Genomic DNA, 20,000 nt, shown 5'->3' on the forward strand with positions numbered 1-20,000 from the left:
GTCATGGACATTTAATGAAACTGAAGTTACGGTGCTTACATTTAACGTGTCAAAAAAGTTGTATTAAATCTACAGCACTGTACTACTGATGTAAGGAAAACGATTGTGGTTTGAAGTCTCCAAATCACTATTTATTGTCCTGTATGACAAATTATAAAGTAAAACCATAGTTCCTGTAATAATTAATGTTATGAATTAAAGAATACCTTATAGAGCGCTGTATGCACATGGCCAATGTGACGATACTATCCTGTGTGATTAATAAACAGTTTGGCCCTAGTAAAAGACACCATAGTTGAAATTCAGAATGTGCAGTTAGGCAAACGTGTGCCACTGGGAAAGGATAAGATCTGTGTGTGTGAGTGTGCCGCACGTGCACCAAAAGTGACTTCAGCGTGGCAAAGGCCTGGAGCCGTAAAAGCTGATTGCAAGGACTGTTTTAAACACAGATCCAACTGCAACTGTGGTGACTGGAAAAAAAAATTACTGGCTGAACTCAAAAACCACTTTGACTAAATGTTTCACTGAACTAGCCAATACTTTTGAGTAAAAGGACTGATGAGCCAAATAGTTATTACAGTATCATGTAGACACGTCTAGAATTTTAAACATTTATTAAATCCAATGTTAATATTCCCAAAGTACCCTCTAAAATATACAAATGAAATGTTCTAATGAGATTACTTGAGAAAGTTCATATTCATTTAATGACTTTTATAAAAAATGACATTTTGATTTAATAATAGTTATAAGTTGAATTGATAATTTTAGATTTTCCCAGTTCAATTTGGAATTCAGAACATTTTAGTGAAAGCTAAACTCTAAGTACTGGAAATAATTAGAATAAACTCCTAAGGTTAATATAACATTACCTTTTTCTAAGTAAGTCTCACGAATGACCTGTGAATATTTAAAACTTTTAAACTTAAATAGCTGAATATTTCTAAACAGATATTGAGCAACTGTTAAGATGTATACATAGATGTTGAGCACAGTTCTAGTGGGTGGTTCTCAAGCCACTTTACATGATTTGGGGCATCCTATAATTCTAGCTAAAGATTTGACCTCTTATGCAGTGGTCTGTGTGTCTTAGTACCATTGAAACTTTGAAAGAACTTACACAGTCCCTCTATTCTGTTTCATAATCTCCTGTTCTACTTCCATATGTAATATCATGTTTATCTGGTTTTTCTCAGTTTATGTTTCTGAGTTTTATTGTGATAAAGAACCTTGTAGGAAAGTTTCAAGTTTATAATAAAGAGGAATAAAAGTGAGGTGTACTGTGAAAATACAAGCATCTAGAGAATAATTTTTTCTAAAAGGATAACAATAAGTGTATGTTCCATTGTATTCTTAGGAAATTTTAATATGCAAGGGCTTTATTTCATCTTAGCACTGCCCAGTACTAAAATATGGTAGACTTAAGGGATTGAGACAGAATTAAGACAATACACTTCAGCCATTCTCAATTCCTGGCCTTGTCTCACCTATGCACAACAGTATTTCTGAATAATAACTTCCATTCCAAACTCAAATCACCATCCTCAAAACATTGTGCTCAATTCCTATTACAAACCATTTTTCATGCTGACTTGGTGTTTCTGCTATCGACTCTGCACATGTATACATACAGGCCTCAGCATTTCCCGCTATCCTCTATCCTACATATTCACACTCTATCTACTATTAGGGCCAATTCATAAATACTGATTCCCAAACACTTTGACCTGCCCAACTTGTTCTGATCTTTAACTTGGAACCTCTAGTACATTTTTTTACTGATCATTCTGGACTCAAAACAACAGAAACTTTGAATCCTAAAAATGTCTCAAAGATGAAGACTTTTATTCTACATTCCTGTTTTGCAGATCAGAAAACTAGTGATGCTCCAAGTGTCTGAAGGTAGGCAAAGCCTGGATGTGCACAGGTGCTGGCCTCAGAGCACTTCCTGCAACCTTGCTGTGCCTTCTGTCTCACACTGCTATACTTTCCTCACTCAGCCTTTCTCTGGTAGGTGCATTCTTTGTGCTGACTAGATTGTGACTTTTAAGTTCAGGACACCTACACGTAGAGCAAGCAGTCAATTCAGGTTGACTGCATATATTACGTACCCTCAAGTCATTTAGAGCCTCAATTGTACTAACTCTAAAAGAGAAAATTTCTCCCCAAAATTTAGTATTTTTATAGTACTCTCCATTCAGAATTGGTGAAGAAGATATCATAGATGAAAGGGGGCAAATAAACATTTTCCCTTACAGCTACTAAAATAAACTAAACCAAAGTCAACAATTACCAATGCTCAATAGTTAAAAGATCTGACCACCAATATGATGTCTAAAAAGAAATAGTCACAAGAGAGAGTTGAGAATCGCAGAAAATAAAACTTCTTAGAAGTAATAGTATAGGGGGTGGGGTTGTAGCTCAGTGTTAGCGTGCTTGCCTAGCATGCATGAGGCACTGGGTTCGATTCTCAGCACCACATACAAATAAATAAAACAAAGGTCCATCAACAACTAAAAATATATATATATATATTTTTAAAAAGTTACAGCATATATCTTATTGATTGGTGACTTTCTTTTCAACAAACATATAATGTTATTATGATTTTCTCATGCTATTAGTGTATTATCATTTCATATTATCAGTTCTCTCACTTGAGGGACTCAAAGTATTCCATGTTTTAATTTGCATATTATATGCCAATTTAGAAGAAATGGAATACAGTGAAACTGCAGATCTTTTGTGGATTGCAGGGTGAATAGAGAATTAGTCTCTTTTTTTGACAATTAGCAATGTCTTTCTCTTCTTGCCCCCAATACAGGATTTGATAGTCATGTAATTAATTCCTTAAGAAAACATAGTCTATAGTATCATTTTTTTCCAAATTCTTCAAGATACCATGCATTATTATCACTACAGGGTAATCATGTTTTCTGCTAGAAAAAAAAAATGCTCCTATCATAGAAAAATTCCTATCAGTTTTAACAAAATAAAAGAATTGCCTTAAATAGACTCTCTCTTCCAGGCTCTAAATAGACTCTCTATCTTCCAGGCTCACCAATTCTTCATTATGTGGATCCTCTTCTCAGAGTTATCAAAAGGTTTTTAATGATAACAGTATAATTTAGCACAATAAATTTTATGTAGTTAGTATTTTGATTAACTTGTAAGTGTAGCAAAAAGTAATCCTGAATATTTGGTTACCTCATTAATAATCTTTAGTCATGCAGCAGTGGTTAAGCAGTTAGGAATATAACATTTAAGACACAGTGGGTTTTGAGGATGAAATGCTTGGGTTTGAAGCTCTGGACTCTTTTCCTACTAGCTGTGCAATCTTGGTGAGTTTATTTACCTCTCTGTTCCCCATTTCTTTATTCACAGAGCATAGTAAAAAAAAATCTACCTTCCACAACTGTGATGAGGGATAAAAGATCATAAACACACACAACAAATATAGTGCCTGTGTCATACATGATCATTTATAACCTCACACAATGATATAATTATATAGTAATATAATTATAAGCTCATATCTTTTGTGTAAGAAGATGTGGTATAAATACATGAATAAATTTTCAAACAGTGTATGAACAACTTAGGTTGCTTTAAAGTATTTTAGTCCCTCTCCCCAGAATGAGATTTTATCATTAGAAAAGTCAAAACAAAGACTATGTGCCACACTGCAGGTATTATGTGTTATCATAAAGTAAGACTTAGCTAGATCTCCTTAAAAGAATATTTAAGGTAATAGTAATAAAAGAAACAAAATAACACAACATAGTACTACTGATAAAGGGATTATTTATAAGCACATCCTTGATTACTAAAACACTAAGCCAAAAGCCCAGGTCATTTCTCAAATAATTTTTAAATCACACAGAAAGTAAATTTCAAAGTGGAAGGACCATCACTGAAAGTCTTTGTATACAGAAAGTCCACATTTATTCTCCTGGGTCATCCATCTGGGGCCTCATCATTGGCTTGTCTTTGAAATCTTTAACATATATGCACTGAATGGCCCAAGGTTGCATCATATTTATTATGTGTATCAGGGCTTATGAAGTTCTGATAATACACATTTGTTAAGAAAATCAATGCAAAATACATCAATCCAATGATGTAAAAAAAGCATCAATGAAAAAAAATGAGGTAAAAAGCAAAGCATTGATCTCATTTTGACAAGAAAAACCAATAACATATTACCACTATCTTCTCTACCAATCATCAATTTTACAAAAAAAAATGTTATTTACTTTTTACTAAAAAGTATCTCTCATACAAAAATACCTTGAATTTTTAATACTACCAGAGAACTTTAATTTAGTACGGGAGAGATATGTGCTCAGTAAACAACAATTTTGCCAGCTATAAGTGTCTTAGGAGAAGTAGCAATTAAGTGATAGGGGAAGAGTTAACCACTGGGAGAGGTTATTTGTCTCTAAGAATCTCAATGCTACAACAGCATTAAAATACATGTGTTATCCTAATGGAATTCCTGAGAGGCAGGCCAGAGCAACTTTAGGTGGACACATCTCTCTGTGGACAGTGCAGACACTCATCATGTCATTTCCCTGCTGATGTGGAAATTCTGCACTGCTGCCTTCAGCTTCAGGACAGAGGAGCCTGCCACACTAAACTTGGTAGAGCCTTTAATAGTAAACAAAGCCAAAGCTACCTCCAACAAATAAAATTAGTTGTTTCAGGAATGAAATTGGATGATAACATTTGAATGCCTCAGTTTAAAGACTTAAAAGAAAGAAAGAAAAAAAAACTTAACACATAGAAAAGAACTAATTGGATTAATGGATTTTTACTGTCTTATCTTTGACATTTTTGAGTAAAGAACCTTAAGTAAGCCCATCTTTATATATCTCAAGGCAGGAGTGTGAGGGTTCTGGACTAGATGATCTCCCCAGCCACTTATTTATTTACTGGGCACATACTGTATGCCAGGTATTTTTATCATGACAGACATGGGAGCATAAACTTCACAAGAGGACACACTGCACAGACAGGCACAGATGGAAGATAAATAGATCTACCTCGGTGACAACTTCAGTAGTTCTTTCAAACCTGGTAAATATGTCACATTTCTTTAAGTGAATATCAGTGTTCAATTTTTCTTTTAAAAGTACTTTATGCTTTTCAGTAAATCATGGATATTTCTTCAAAATGGAATACAGTGATTCATTGTGAATGCTCTAAAAATGATTATGTCCATGAACAAGGAAACTTTAAATTCAACTTCTAATCCTTTTCTATTCCTTTTTTGTGTGACCTATTTACTTGAGAAAAGAAATAATTTATGCTTCCTGCTCAAAGGTGCATAGTCATCTCCTAATCTGATATAATTTATATTTGGGACAATTAGAAAGATGCTTTGAACTTCTCTAAATGATTGTAGGAAAAGACGCATTTAGTGATGGAGACATAATGTCTGTTATTATCTCCCTACAGAAGTACGGAGTCAGTAACTGAAATGGAAGTACTCCTATAAAGATAAAAGTTACTTTTTGTTAGAAGTGAAAGGAAAAAAATAATTCCATCCTATCCAATAGACAGGATGTGTAAATCACTGGGTGAGGGCAAATATGGACAATGGTTCCTGTTCTCACAGTTTTTAATGTAATAGGGGAAAACATACACACAAGTGACTCCGATACAAGACAAACAGACTGATGCCGTAGTAGAGAAAGTGGAAAGAGGAGATAAATTCTGACTCTGCAGTTCACAAATGTTGTATGGAGGGAGGTGCTACTTCAGATAAGCTTGCAAATGCAGGAAATCATCACTACAGGAGAGAAAGGACATTTTGAGTGGAAATGGGAGAAGTGGCAACTCTTAGATGTGTTTTGGGAACCCTGAGAGTGCATGGGGGTCTAGGGGAAAGAAGTTTGGTAAGCAACAACAACAAAAGTGAAGGGAAACAAAGTCAGCTGATGAACTGTCGTGAGCTGCATTTTACAAAGTATACGTTTATTCTCTTTCAGCTGAAGGGCTATCGATAGCTTCTGAACTAGGGAATGAAAAGACAGAAGATGCAAGAGGATTATTTTTCAAAGTGTAAAAACCAAGTGTGGAAAAGTAAAAAAAAGTGAAAGTGGTTGGGAGGGTGCTAGAAAGCACGGCAAGGTAATGAAGGCCGCGCCAGGCAGCAGGAGTAGAAATGTGGGAGAAAGGAGAAGTTAGATAGAGGCTGAGGAGTAAAAGGCTCTTCAATTTACTGCTCTTAAATTTATATGCACACGAAATACTTCCTTTTTATACTCAAGGAGATAGGAGGTCCTACAACCAGATCAAAAAATAATGAAATTTAAAACTTCATGATTTTTCGGAACTCTTAAGCAATTTTGATCAATTTTCATATTTGTTATCTTTAATCATTCAAGGAGATGGCGGAGCAAATATTAGAAAGCTTGTATATTAGGAAGTGAAGATAGGAAGATACTGAAAATGAATTTCACCAGATACTAGTAGTGGTGGCAATCAAAAGAATATTGATACTTGGTCTCTGGAAATTTTATTTATTTGTAATTTTTAGCCTGTGTTCCTCCATCATTTTAAAGAAAAATATATTTTAAAACACAGTTCAGAGAAAGGAATCTAAAGTGTTGCTATTTTCTCCAATAAAAAAAAAAATCCATTTCCAGAGAAGACTAACAAAAGAGAAGTAAGCCTTTTTATTTCATTTTTTAAATTTTTTAAGATTAAATATATTTTAACTGATAAAGACATAAAATTATGTATTTATGGAATAACGTGATGTTCCAATACATGCATACATTGTGTAACATTTAAAACAGGTTAAACATGTCTATCTGCTCATTTACCATTTCTTTATGGTGAACACATTCAAAATCCTTTCTTTCAGCTTTTTGAAATATACAGTATGTTATCATTATCTATAATCACCCTGCTGTGCAATAGCACACCAGGGCTTGGTAAGAAGTAAGCTTTTTCAAAGTAGGTAACATAAACCCTTGAGTCTTGCTAAGCATCGCTAAATAAATGGTGAAGTTTTTAGACGTTCCTCTACAACATTAATTTGAAGATTAATCAACTTCAATATGTGGTTTCCAAACTCCCACACAATCTCCTCCTGCAGGAATTCCTCTCTAGGAGCTATTAGCTCTTGTCTGAATGCTTCTCAATGAGATCCTGCTCTTGTCACCTTGGCTCATATCCTCTCACTCCATCTTCTCTTTCCTCATCTCTGCCTTGTACTAGGTTGAAACACTTAAGATTTTCTGTTTTTATGGGCAAAAAAAAAATATCAAATATCAGTAATTTCATGAAGTTCAATTAAAAATTATTTCATATTCAGCCTTCCCAAAAGCCATACTCTTCATAAAATTGTTTTGATTCCCCGTGTGCATGTGCACACTTACATTTTTGACTTTGCTATCTGTTTGCAATTCTTTGCACCCCTTTGGTTTGGTTTCTACTATTACCATGTATTTATCCCTCTATGAGATTATAACCTCTGTATATGTACAGATCATCTATCATGGTATCTAGTAGAGTATGTTGCACATAGTAGGTTCTCTATGTATGTTTATTCAACAAATGACCATTGATTTTTATATTCTAGTTAATCTTTCAGTTTTATTTATTGCCATCCTTAGTAACAGTATGTACTGTAATGTAGCTAGTCCTCTGCCCAAACTGCAGAGGACTAGCTACATTAATACACTGATTTATTGCCTCAAGAAATGTGTTGCTTCTTTTGTTGTGAAATTTATAAGGACCTAAGGCATCTATGAAGGCAGAAGAAATGTTAATGTCTGCCTGCACCCTAAAGCAAAGTGTCGAATTACAACGAGAAAGTTTATCTTTTTAGATTGTGGTCACACAGTAAATCCCCTGAAGTAATGTAAATTGTATCCACTTTCTCCTTACTTAAGACTAAATAAAAGGTCCTATAAAAACTATTGCTGTTTTTCTTTGGAATAAGAAAATATTATGAAAAAAGTTTTCCCAAACAGAGATGAACAAAATACATATAAGTCAATAGATGTTAGATTATAGAATGGCAACAGTGTGCTCTCCTCTTTTCTTACTTAGATATTATCAAATATGAGGATTAAAATATTTATATTTGCATAAGACTCTGGATTCAATCCCTGGCACTGCAATATAAAGTAAAATAAAATAAAATAAAATATTTATATATTGTCATCATTTATGGGGAACTCAATGGTACAATGCAAATTTGATCAGGCCTATTTAGAAATGTGATGTTTATTAATACAATGAAGCTAAGGCTCAGGATGTAACTGAGTGGCACAGGACTTACCTAATATGTGCAAACTACTAGGTTCAATCCCCAGGACTTGGGGGGAAGGAGCACGGAGAATACTATGGAACTAATGATAAAAATTTCAAGTCTTTAATTTTATGACAGATGTCAACAAATGCCATAAATAAAAACTTATAATTTATGGACCATGTCTACAATATGGGCAATTTCAAGCAATGTAAAGTTAGTTTTATCAAAGATAAGTCAAAACTAAATGTTAGCTTACATTAGGAATGCTTTTATGTGGTTCACTCATAAAACCTTATACCCTTTCTTCATATAATTCTATTTATTTGAGGACATTTATGGAACATTTAACATAGTATACCTCTTAAAATAGCAATAAACCTCTTTTTTATAAAGAAATATCATACATCTACTTAAAATTCCTACACCTATAATTTTTAACCTTTTCCCCTTCCTAGCACACCAAAAGGATAGAACATACTTCTATCAGCAACTATAGATCACTGTTGCAAAATATGCTATTCCTCAATACTCAAAATGGTATACTTGAAACAGCATTAGGGCTCTGATGCCTTAATATTACTACAAAAGCTGACTGGATGTTACTTGCCCCAATTCAGCAATCTGAATCCAGTAAAATGAATTTATGCATATGGTACTCCAAGAAAGTTACTGAATGTAGTGAAGTACATGTAAGCTGTAAACCACCCAGTTTACCACATAGAATTTTTTACTTGATTTTAAATTGCCTTGATCCTTACATCTACTAAATTTAGTTTGTATACCTTTAACTTGCACTGTATATATTAAGTCCAAAACAAAATGCTCATAGTCATACAAATTCTCCTTTTTCTCTTATTTATATCATATTGTTTCAAAATATCAAAATAGACTGAGTATTGCTATGGGCATATGCTTTCATTGATTTTCATAGATCTTCACTATTTCACAAAATTATATCAACATTTTTATAGTTAAAAGGAAATTCCAGGACAAGATGAGATTTTCTTTTAATTAACTATCCACATTTTTAATTTAGTACTTGGAACCAGGCTGTTGAATGATAATAACTATTGTCATCTAAGCATTTAAAACAATCAATGTATATTATGAGCATTTTGAGACTCAATTTCATATATATTTGAATATAGTTCCATTCAATTACTTCTATTTGTTCAATGGCAAAACCATCATGTTTACTCCATAAGTATTGTTTTGAAAATGTAAAAAGAATTCCAGAATACGAGCACAGAATTCTTTAGGATAGAAAGATTTATTTTCATGAATCTCAGTTGTCATTCTGTTTCTTTTGCATAAATAACGGCTAATCACTGATATCTTGGAAGACCTAATCATGGGAAAGAGAAAACGCAGTTTAAGTGTTTTTTTTGTTGTTTGTTTTTTTAAGATGAAGTTTCATAGGAGACTTGGTAAAAATAATTTATGTTCATCATTTAAAGATCATATGAAAAATGGAGATTGTAGATATTCAATTTCACTCATTTCCTTTTATAAACTAAAAGGAAATTATATAATTATATTTAAAATTTGATGGTAGATTCATAAAAATGGCAAGTTTATAGTTATCCCCCATTTGTATGAAGTCAGGATAAAATGAGAAACAATTCGTGTGTCTTAAAACCTATTATTTTCTAGAGGAAAATTTTTGTTCTTCTGTGTAGAAAGATTTTAGTTTACTTAATACATCACAGAAATAAGATAATAATAATAGTGATATTAAAGTTTCAAATAGAAAAACTAAGTTTCAAAAGAAAACATTTTGTTATTTTTTTAAATGAGAACTGATCTTAGGCTAATGTGAATAATTTAAGGTATTCAAAAGGTTTTGAAGAAATTATCTCATGCTACCTAAGATTTTATTCTTGTGAAATGAGAACTCAGAGTTTCCTACTAAAATTTAGATTTTACAGTATAAATTTAAGCATATATGGGGGAAATATTTAATTCTTTGTAGAATCAAATAAAGATATAATTATAAACAGCCAGGAATGAAAAACTAGTGTTCATTTTATCATCTAGAGCTATATTAACACAGTTCAAGTTTTCCCCACATTCTTATCTCTCAAGTTCGTTCACTCTTTTGCAGATTAAAATACATCCGACACAAAAATGCTGGTGTTGGATGCATTGATCTTAGTGCTAAGCTGAATGAATATGACAGAACTGCTGCCACCAGGCTGGTGGTCAGGATCTTTATTCCAGTTCTACGGAAACAAAATTCTTCCTCTTATCTTTTGATGAAAAGGAAAATATTCCTTCTTGAAGAAATGGGGAACCATGAAAAGATGGTTCACATCTTGGAGTGAGCGGACAATACCTTACTCCATCTGTGCATGTGTGGTATGCTTTTTCCAGGGTAGCAGTAGAAAATGCCCTACTAAATTCCCCATACCTTTTCTCCCTGGCTAGAGATACACACAAAAAAAATAAATAAATAAATTTTAATTTTCACTTTAAAGCCAGGTTTCAACATCCATCCTATTATATTTAGTAAAACTTATTCTCCTATATTCTAGCTTTTTTTTTTTAAAAAAAGAAGTGCAGCCATTTAGTTTTTGATTGCAAAGGGATATTATTTTCACATACTTATAACAAAAACTTCTCTTTCCTTTCTAATTCATATTGCCATTCTTGTTTTTTTGCAATACTAGTGATTGAACCCATAAGGTTATACCACTGAGTCACATCTGCAGAGTTCTTTATTTTATTTTACTTTATTTCATTTTATTTTTTAAGACTTGTTCTCACTAAGTTTCCCAGGCTAGCCATGAATTTGTGATCCTCCTGCCTCAACATTCTCAGAGTACTTGGGATTATAGGCATGAGCCACTAAATTTGGCCCATATTTCATATATTTTTTGAGGGGGTTTGTACTGGGGATTAAACTCAGGGGCACTCACCCACAGAACCACATACATCCCCAGCCCTATTTTGTATTTTTTTTTAGAGACAAGGTCTCACTGAGTTGCTTAGCACCTCACTTTTGCTGAGGCTGACTTTGAACTCCCTGTCCTCCTATCTCAGCCTCTGGAGCTGCTGAGATTACAGGCATGTGTCATGGTGCCCAACAGATATTTCATTCTTAATGACACAGATTATAATTCTAACATATTATAGATTGGACTCTGAAGTAGAGTTCTAAAATTTCACTTAAAGTCGATAAAAATTCTAAGAAATAAAACATAAATGTGGGTTAAGGTTATATAACATCATTTTGTAATTGCATGCATATAATCTATAACAAAATTTTTCTTACTTCCTGAACTTGCCTTCAACATTATATTGAAATTTATTCAAATTTATGCAACACTGTTTAACAATTGGATTTTACACGATTTAAGAGTTTACTGCCAAATGATTTCAGACAGTTTTGCTGCAGCATCAATTAAAAAAGATTAAAACACAAGAAAATTCTTTAAAATTTACCATACTTTTTGAGTTTATAAAATTGATAGCTGTGACCAAAACAGCTATAATGGATTAAAAACAAAAATGCAACTACTTTGATCATTAATGAGTGCAAATGTATTGCTCACAATCTCAGATTCAAGCTCATTGTTCACTTAGTACAATTGGTACCATTCCATATCCTGCCTCATTGTGTTTCTGCCTTGTTCCTTGGACCAAGTTTCAGTCAGTAATGGGATGGGTACACGGACATGTGAGGTATATGTCCCATTTTCCTCTAATTCTGTTTGACAACTTGAAGATCTTCGTCTCAAAGTCCTGAGTTGGTCTCTATGCTACACCTATCCCTCTCGGATGTGGCTCATCTATTCTTCTGTACTGTTACCTGTGGCTACTTACCACCCTGCTCCAGTTAGACATTGCTCACCCACAGCTGGCTCTTGGTGAAGCCCTCTCGTGAGATATCTTTATAGAGACTGTTTTCTACCAGTTATGTATGGTTCATGTCACTAGGTCTATCTAACTCTGAGACTGGCTCTTCTGTTGAGATTCCTTTGCTCAGATGAAACCATGGGACTGATTCAAATTGAAGTTTTCTCCTGAACTATGTCTGGTTAACTCAGTTCTAAATATGAGAATGGAGTTGGAAGTAAAAACAATATATACCTGTTAATCTAAATCTAGTGTATTACCCCCTTCTCTGGTTTGCTAACTAACAAAAGTGGTCTTAGATTTACTTTTGCAAGCATAATTTTATCTGTAGTAAGATAATATTGTGTGACCCATGATTCCTAATCTTATGCCTTTAAGTGTCTTGGGGAAATCACTCCATTTTTGATCTTCAAAGATGAAGACTAAAGTAAAGAATGTAAATTTTCACAAGTTATGTTAAGCTAGTTGATCATCTGTTGCCTATATAAATTATACTAATGCTTAGGTAAATTAATTATATCCTAATGATAGAAGCTACTTATGGAATACTTACAAATCCTGTGCTTACTGTGTTTACTGCTGTGAAAATTTTCAAGTATAGTGAATGGTAAATTTGAAATTCTGCCAAAGTTGTCAAATATATGTCCACTTCTCAAGCCCTGTGTCAAAAGCTGAAGTCAAAATTCCATATGCATATGTAAAATATCCACGGAAGTAGAAAAATGAATACAATATTCATTCTTTAACAATTTAGTCAAACTATGCTTTGACCCTCAGAGGAAGGAAATTTCTAAGGCTCAACTAATGTCAGTGTAAATGAAGATGTATGTTCTAACAAAGTAGCTTCTTTAGATATAAAACAGAAGCAGTGAGCTACAATACTGTCAGCTAAAGTTGTCTGACACACTTTGCCTAAATTGTGGGATTTCACACCACGGATGTCACATAGCATCTGTATAGTTCTATAAAAATCCTTCAAAACCCTATAGGAACCCACAAATTTCCACAATTGGCACGGTGGGGATATAACACATTTTAGCTGAAGGTACTGTACCTCTGGGAGGATCTTTTTATTAAGAGGAACTAGAATGAGTTGTAAGTGCCACATATGGGGACTGGAATAATGTAAAAAAGAACAGCAGCTACTGATCCACACTTGTAGCACTTTAAAAAAGGGACGAGACGATAAAGAGCTGGCATCATCGTAAGCTCTGTACAATCACTTTGCAAAGCGATCTCAAAGCTAACTAGCAAAGTTAATGAAAAAGTTTAGAGATTAAATAAAAATGGAATTAAATCAGAACAAAAATTATAAAAGGCCCGGAAAGGTTAGGGGGGAAAAAAAGAAATTAAAGGTAACTGGAAAAGTGTTAATGAGAAAATCTGTGACAACATATGTGAGGCCAAAGACTGCTTTTATGTTTAGAACTTCATAACGTCACATAATGATCCAAAACATCAGCAAAAATAGTACAGGCTTAACAGGAATGAAAACAATGAGAGAGAGAGAGCATTCCACTTGCTCAAGTTGTCAGTCACTTTCAACTGCTTTCCTCTGAAACACACAGCCACGCCAATTTCTAATGCTTTTGTCCACAGAGAGAGATCTAAGATCTGTAGGGATTTTATATAAAATATCACCAACCAAAGGTGTAGGATCTGCAAATTCTACATGTGCCTGCAAACAGCAATTTAAATTTTAAGGCAGTCAATGAGACTAGAAGGAAAAAAGGTAATATTATATTTTATTTTCACTATGTTTTATGACAATTCACAGTTTAGATTTTCAGTACTATTTTACAAAAATAGAGTCTCATAGTCACTTTTAGCTGCCTTTGGGGGCAGACTATTATTGACCAGAGAGGTTAAAGCATAATTTTGGAATTACTTTGCTACTGAGACACTCAAGAAGCAAAGGATATTGCCAAGATGCCTGGGACATGTGGTATACAGAAAGTTTGTGGGCCTGTAGAACATGCCTTCAACACACTGATCAAATCGATAATAGATATTATCTCTATTGCAATACTGAAAAAGTACTACACTACTCCTTTTATATGATGCCTTTTATTTCCTTACCCTAAAGATTCGGCTTCTAAGGACCCAACAAATATACCTTCTACTCTTACACACAGCATCATAACATTCACTATAGAAATCATCAACTCAGACTTTAACTATTGCCTTAATAATAAGAAAAAAATAATCATCACTTGTAACTCATATAGAATATTTAGCAAGTAGAACTCTGAAATGACATGGAGGCTTAGGGAATGACACATAAGAGACGATCTAAAAGCTCAACAGTAGGAGACTCTAATAATCAGAAGGAGGACAGCATGCCAACGGGAGGCTCTGTGCGCAAAGGCCTCAATACAAAACCAGCTTGGGAAGAACATTCATTTTGATCTCTAGAAACAAAATTTGGAAATATAAAATGAGAATCTCATTTAACATTTTACAAGCGATGTAAGAAGGCAAACCCGAGCCAACTTACTGAGAATGAGGAGAAACCATTGCTTCATAAAAAGACAGAGCTGAGCTGAAGATGGTGGGTTTATCACTAAACTCCTCTTTTTGCCTCAGATTAGGAAGGAGCAAGGGACTGGACTGATTCTTTTAGTGTCAGTTCACCTTTCAGGTCTAGTCCAGATGTTTTCTCCTATTTTCACCCACTTAACACATGGGAGAAGAAAATAAGTTTGAATTATATCCACCTAAATACAAGATGGATTCTTAACTTTAAATAGTTTTTAAAGAAGTAAACGTCCATGTAAAATAGAAAAAATGAAAGAAATTTTAATCCTTATTCTTAGGAATTCTGAAAAAACGGACAATAGGGAATAACAGGTGTGGAGGTACAAGTGGGAGGAGTGTTGTAAATTACAATGATACTAGCTCAGATTCTTAAAAGAAGTTTCCTTTAGTTCAGACAATGAATAATTCTGCAACTCTGAAGAGCAGCAGAAAATAAAGATTAAAAAAAATTAGGTATTCATTTTGGAGCATCAAACAACTGATTGAAGAGTCAAACAAGTTTCAAAAACTACTATGTATACAATGCCACCTGGATTTACCCTTTCCAACTTTTTCCTAAAATCCTCTTAAACATTGAACTGATATTTGTATTGCAAGATTTCAATAACTTTTTTCTTTTAATTCACTTTAAATGAAATAGATAAAATTTAACAACGTCTAGTAGGATAATCACAACTTGAAGTCAGAGGACCTGCTAAGTCCTATTCACATAAATTTGAACAATTACAGAATGCATATTAATTAAATAATTAAAACTAGAACTTAAAATCATATTGTATCAATGTCTAGAAAAATATTTTAGTCTCTCAGAAAGAAGAATATTATGAGGGAGGGGAATGGGAATATAAAAGACAGTAGATATAATAAGATTAATAATATTCCTGTGTTCATATATGAATACACGACCATATCATACACAACCACTAAAATGGAAAGTTATATTCCATGAATGTATATCAAAATACATTCACAGTCATATATAACTAAAAAGAACAAATAAAAAAAAATTTAAAAAGAGACAGACGTTATGTTTAGTTGTTTTTCCTAAAAATCTCCCTTGTTCTTCCTTTTTTCAGAATTCTCGGAGAATCATGGATTTTATTCTTGTGGGTCTTTACTTTGTGAATTCAAACTCTTTCTAATTAACTGTCATCTCCAATTTGATTCTTCATATTCAGTATCATACCTTTATTGAACGCTTACTCAGTCTACTAGAATGTGTTGGGCTTTCATATAATATAGTGTGCCCAAGACATTGTCTGTTCTTAAGGGGCACACCATTAAATTATGGATATCTGAAAAATGAGCATGCAGGTATGGATGAATTCTTGTGTGCCAAGACAGACACGTGTTAATGCCAAATAAAGGTGTAAGGAACAAATAAGTCTCCTGGAGTTGTGGAGCAGAGTACAGGTCCTGATAGAAAAATTACTCTGAAAGCCTCTTTGGAAGTAGGACCAGTATAGTAAGAAAAGGTGGAGTTTACACAGAAAAAAGTAGAGGAGAGGCAGATTAAAAAAAAAAAAAAAGGGAAGAAAGGCAAATAGTATACAACAATGTAAATTCACAAGCTTGGCAAAAGCTTTCATTCAGGGCTCTGTAAAAGCAAAAACTGAAATGAAAGGCAAGTATTAAAATATAGTGTAAAATCTGGATGATAATCTGGAGTCTCGTGCTCTGCAAAAGTAATTTCTAAAAAGCACTAGTTCTCTTTGATTCAATGTTCCTAATTCTTCATAACATCTTTCCTACCAAACTCAGGTGTATACATCCATTTTCAACCAAGTGGAATTTTACTATAATGGACTTGAATAATAAGACCTAAGAATATTTAAGTACTTTGATTCCACAGTTAAAATTCTGAACCCATTATTTTCCCTCTTTGAACCTCTCCTTGGTGGGTCCTCTGTTTCTTTGTGGGCTTTTAGAGTGGCTATGATTTTCCCTCATTTTCCTCTTTATCCCCAGCTTTAAGTCAGTTATTTAGTTGGCATTTCTTTTCATAGCACTTCTTGTTTCAACTGTCTTCCACTTCAAGTCTTATACTTAAGCCAGATACTCTATTCTGCAAGTATTAATCTTCTGCTTCCAGTTCCTCCAGAATATCCAGAATATCTTACTATACATAACTTCTATTAAGTCATGACTCTTTCAGTACAATTTCAGATGATTACATTTCTTATTGTATAACTCTCATTGTATCAAACTCAAGTTCATAACATTAACAAACTCATTAACTAAAACATCATGGTTTGATATTGTCACTGACTAAATGTGAGTGCATAGTCAGGCATCACCTTCATGTATTCTCAAATCTATTTTTCTTTATGCATTTCAATTTCTATAAAACCTATTTCTCCCTCTTTTCTAGGCACATATCATGAATCCTGATTCTGGGTTAGGACTGTTCTCCCTGTTTGAATTGTTCATTGCCTACAACTTCAGATAACATTTTCTTATCTCAAAAATCCATTAATCTACTGACTCTGAGTAATATGCTCCCTATTATAAATTCCTCTGTCATCTTGTTTCACTGCTATTAATCTGCTTACTTCCTGAATTATAAGAGGAGGTGGAAAGGAAAGGGATTACCTAGAAAACTGACCACAAATTTATGGACTGCATGAAAAGGTATTAAAACACTAAATGCAAAACATGTTTCTATTGTTTATAGTTTCATGTGTAGTAACAATGGCATATTACAAGAAGTAACGTAAGTCAGCACCTAGGAACACAGGACCATGAGGCACAAAGAGCAATTAGAATGCTCCAGGCACTCATTTAATCTGTAAGAATCTTATGGGGTAAGTTCTTCTACTTACCTCATTTTCAGCTGAGAAAACTGAGGAAAGAAAGGTTAAGTAACTTGCTCACTTCTATTTAGCTATTAAATTAGGAATCTGGAACTGGAATGCTGACAATCTGGCACCAGAGCCCATGCACTGAAACCACCATAGTCAACAGAGTATTGACTATGACTATTTATTGACTATCACTACTGACTATTGACCATGTTTTTAATTCTATCAGTAGAACAAACATCCTGTAAGACATGTACCATGATTTCATTTCAGGACATAAATATATGCTATTTAAATGTTCTATCACAGTTTTTCACTTCTGTTTAATTTCCAAAGTACTTTTGAACTGTATTTAATTATATGCAACTAATTTGAACTCAGAGAATTTGATCAATATTTTTTCTTTGCCTCATAATGCACACAAAATGGCTTAAGATTATTTAAGTACAAACATCTTGAAACTATACAGATGAAGATACAGAACACCGAACTGATATTCCATAAATATTTGACACTTAACATACAAAAAAGTTAATGATAATAGCAGAAACAGAGTGAAAGAATGAATGTTGACTCAAAATTTTGCAAGTTAATTAAGAATTTGATTTTAATTTATGTTACTTAGACCAAGACAAGATTTGGGCTCTCTCTAATTTTCTTTTCTGAAATCTATTTCCAATGAGCCAAGAAACCTTTCTTTTTATCTTCAGAAGATATAAATAAGCATTTTTTCATATACACTAACTCATATAAGCATAAAATGTATGATGTATTAACTATGAACATTTTAATTTTATAAACCCAGAGCAGCAGTACATCAGGCATTAAATATACAATTTTTATATATTGTTTTACACATACTATTATTTCTCTGAGATATTTCATGATTAAAGTTTAATTAAATTAATAATAAAATGAAAAATCTGAAATAGCAATTGCCAAATGAAAAATATTACTAACCTAACAATGCCATAACTTAGCCCAATTATTATTTCAGGTTTTAAAATATAGTATTTAATAAACTATTTTATTAAATCATTAATTTTTTTATTTTAATCTTCCTAGCACTGGACAATTACCTAAAGAAAGTATTTCTTTACCTATTTTCTGCATGTGGTTTGCCACGACCTCTGCCTACTGCACAGGAGCAAGGGGAGGTGCACCATGGTTACTGCACATGTCTATTTTAAATGTCTTTCATTTCTCTGAAATAAGGCTTTTTCTAAAGGAGGAAAACAGGATCTAACTCTTGTTTGCTCTTTAAAGTTTTATTGTTTTAGCATTTTGTACAGGGAGTGAGCATTAGCATACTCAGGAGAACTGCTGAAAGTAAAAGGCCTCCAGCTACCCACTACACGGCTGATAGGATAAAGCAGGGATATAAAAACTTTTGTCTGATTGCTCACTTCCCTTGTTTTAGAGTACTGCTACTCTCAAGAGCATATATTCATGTTCTTTTTACTTCGAGTTTTATTACTTCTTTTGTATTATTTAATACATCTAAAGACACTTCCAAAAGACAAATTTTTCCATTTTGGAAAAGTAATGGTTTGGAACCTGATGAAACACATTAACGTTCACAGTGTGTTTTGCGCAAAGGTGATAGAGTAAAGGTGCTAAAGAGCAATTAAGCATATGATCTTAGAGACATTAATATGTCGAATAGAATGAAAATGTTTTTAAAAAGTCAACAAAAACAATATTAAATGGTCACATGAAAAGATCATATTTTTGTATTCTCTTTCGTGTCTTTGACCAGATACTTAATGCAAAAATAAATAAATAAATAAAAGAGGAAGGAAATATCAGTGAGGGAAAGGACTAATCCTACATCATGAACTTGAAGTTAGACTTATATTATGCTTAATTGTAGGAGATATGGACATAAGTTACAACTCATCCCGACCACTGAATGGTGTGTACATTTCATTATTCAGATTCTAATATTTTTCCCTGAAATTCCAAGAACTACCAGGGTCAGTACTTTTCAGTAAACAAGAAACTGATATTCTTGACACTATTGAATAAGATCAGGCATTTTTAAAAGTGTCATACACATTTCTGAAATCCACAATACATCAATTTTTAATACTTCCACTCTCTCAGCTCCATTAAAAAGATGGTAGGGGAAAGATTTTAGAGTAATTAATGATATAGTTAGCTGCTAAATATTAATAGGAACCGTAGTCTTGCATAAAATATAACATATAAACCTTGCCAATACAGACGCACCAGTAATTAAAGTTGAATATGTAATTACACTGATTTATAAGACAGGCAAAAAGTTACACTTTACTAGCTTCTATGTAAACTGTGGGTAACAGTTAAACTTTGCATTTTACGGTTTATAAAAATGGGCAATGTCTTGACTACAGTTCATAAATGGTTTAGAGTCCTGTAATAGTAGTAAAAATTATGATAACTTATTCTATCATGAATATTCTTATTGCACCACACAAACCAAACTGTGATAATGACCCATAAGACATAGATTCACCTTATATACTATGCCCAGAGAATGTTACTAGTAG

The 20,000-nt window shown here is 33.2% G+C and overlaps 1 protein-coding gene across 11 annotated transcripts in view; it reads right to left on the reverse strand.

Annotated features, from left to right (window-relative positions):
- The window catches only part of Foxp2 (forkhead box P2), a 542,292-nt gene that overhangs the window by 9,089 nt on the left and 513,203 nt on the right, over positions 1–20,000 (reverse strand). The window lies entirely within an intron of this gene.

This window comes from Ictidomys tridecemlineatus, chromosome 2, assembly GCF_052094955.1.
Source record: "Ictidomys tridecemlineatus isolate mIctTri1 chromosome 2, mIctTri1.hap1, whole genome shotgun sequence".
NCBI lineage: Eukaryota > Metazoa > Chordata > Mammalia > Rodentia > Sciuridae > Ictidomys > Ictidomys tridecemlineatus.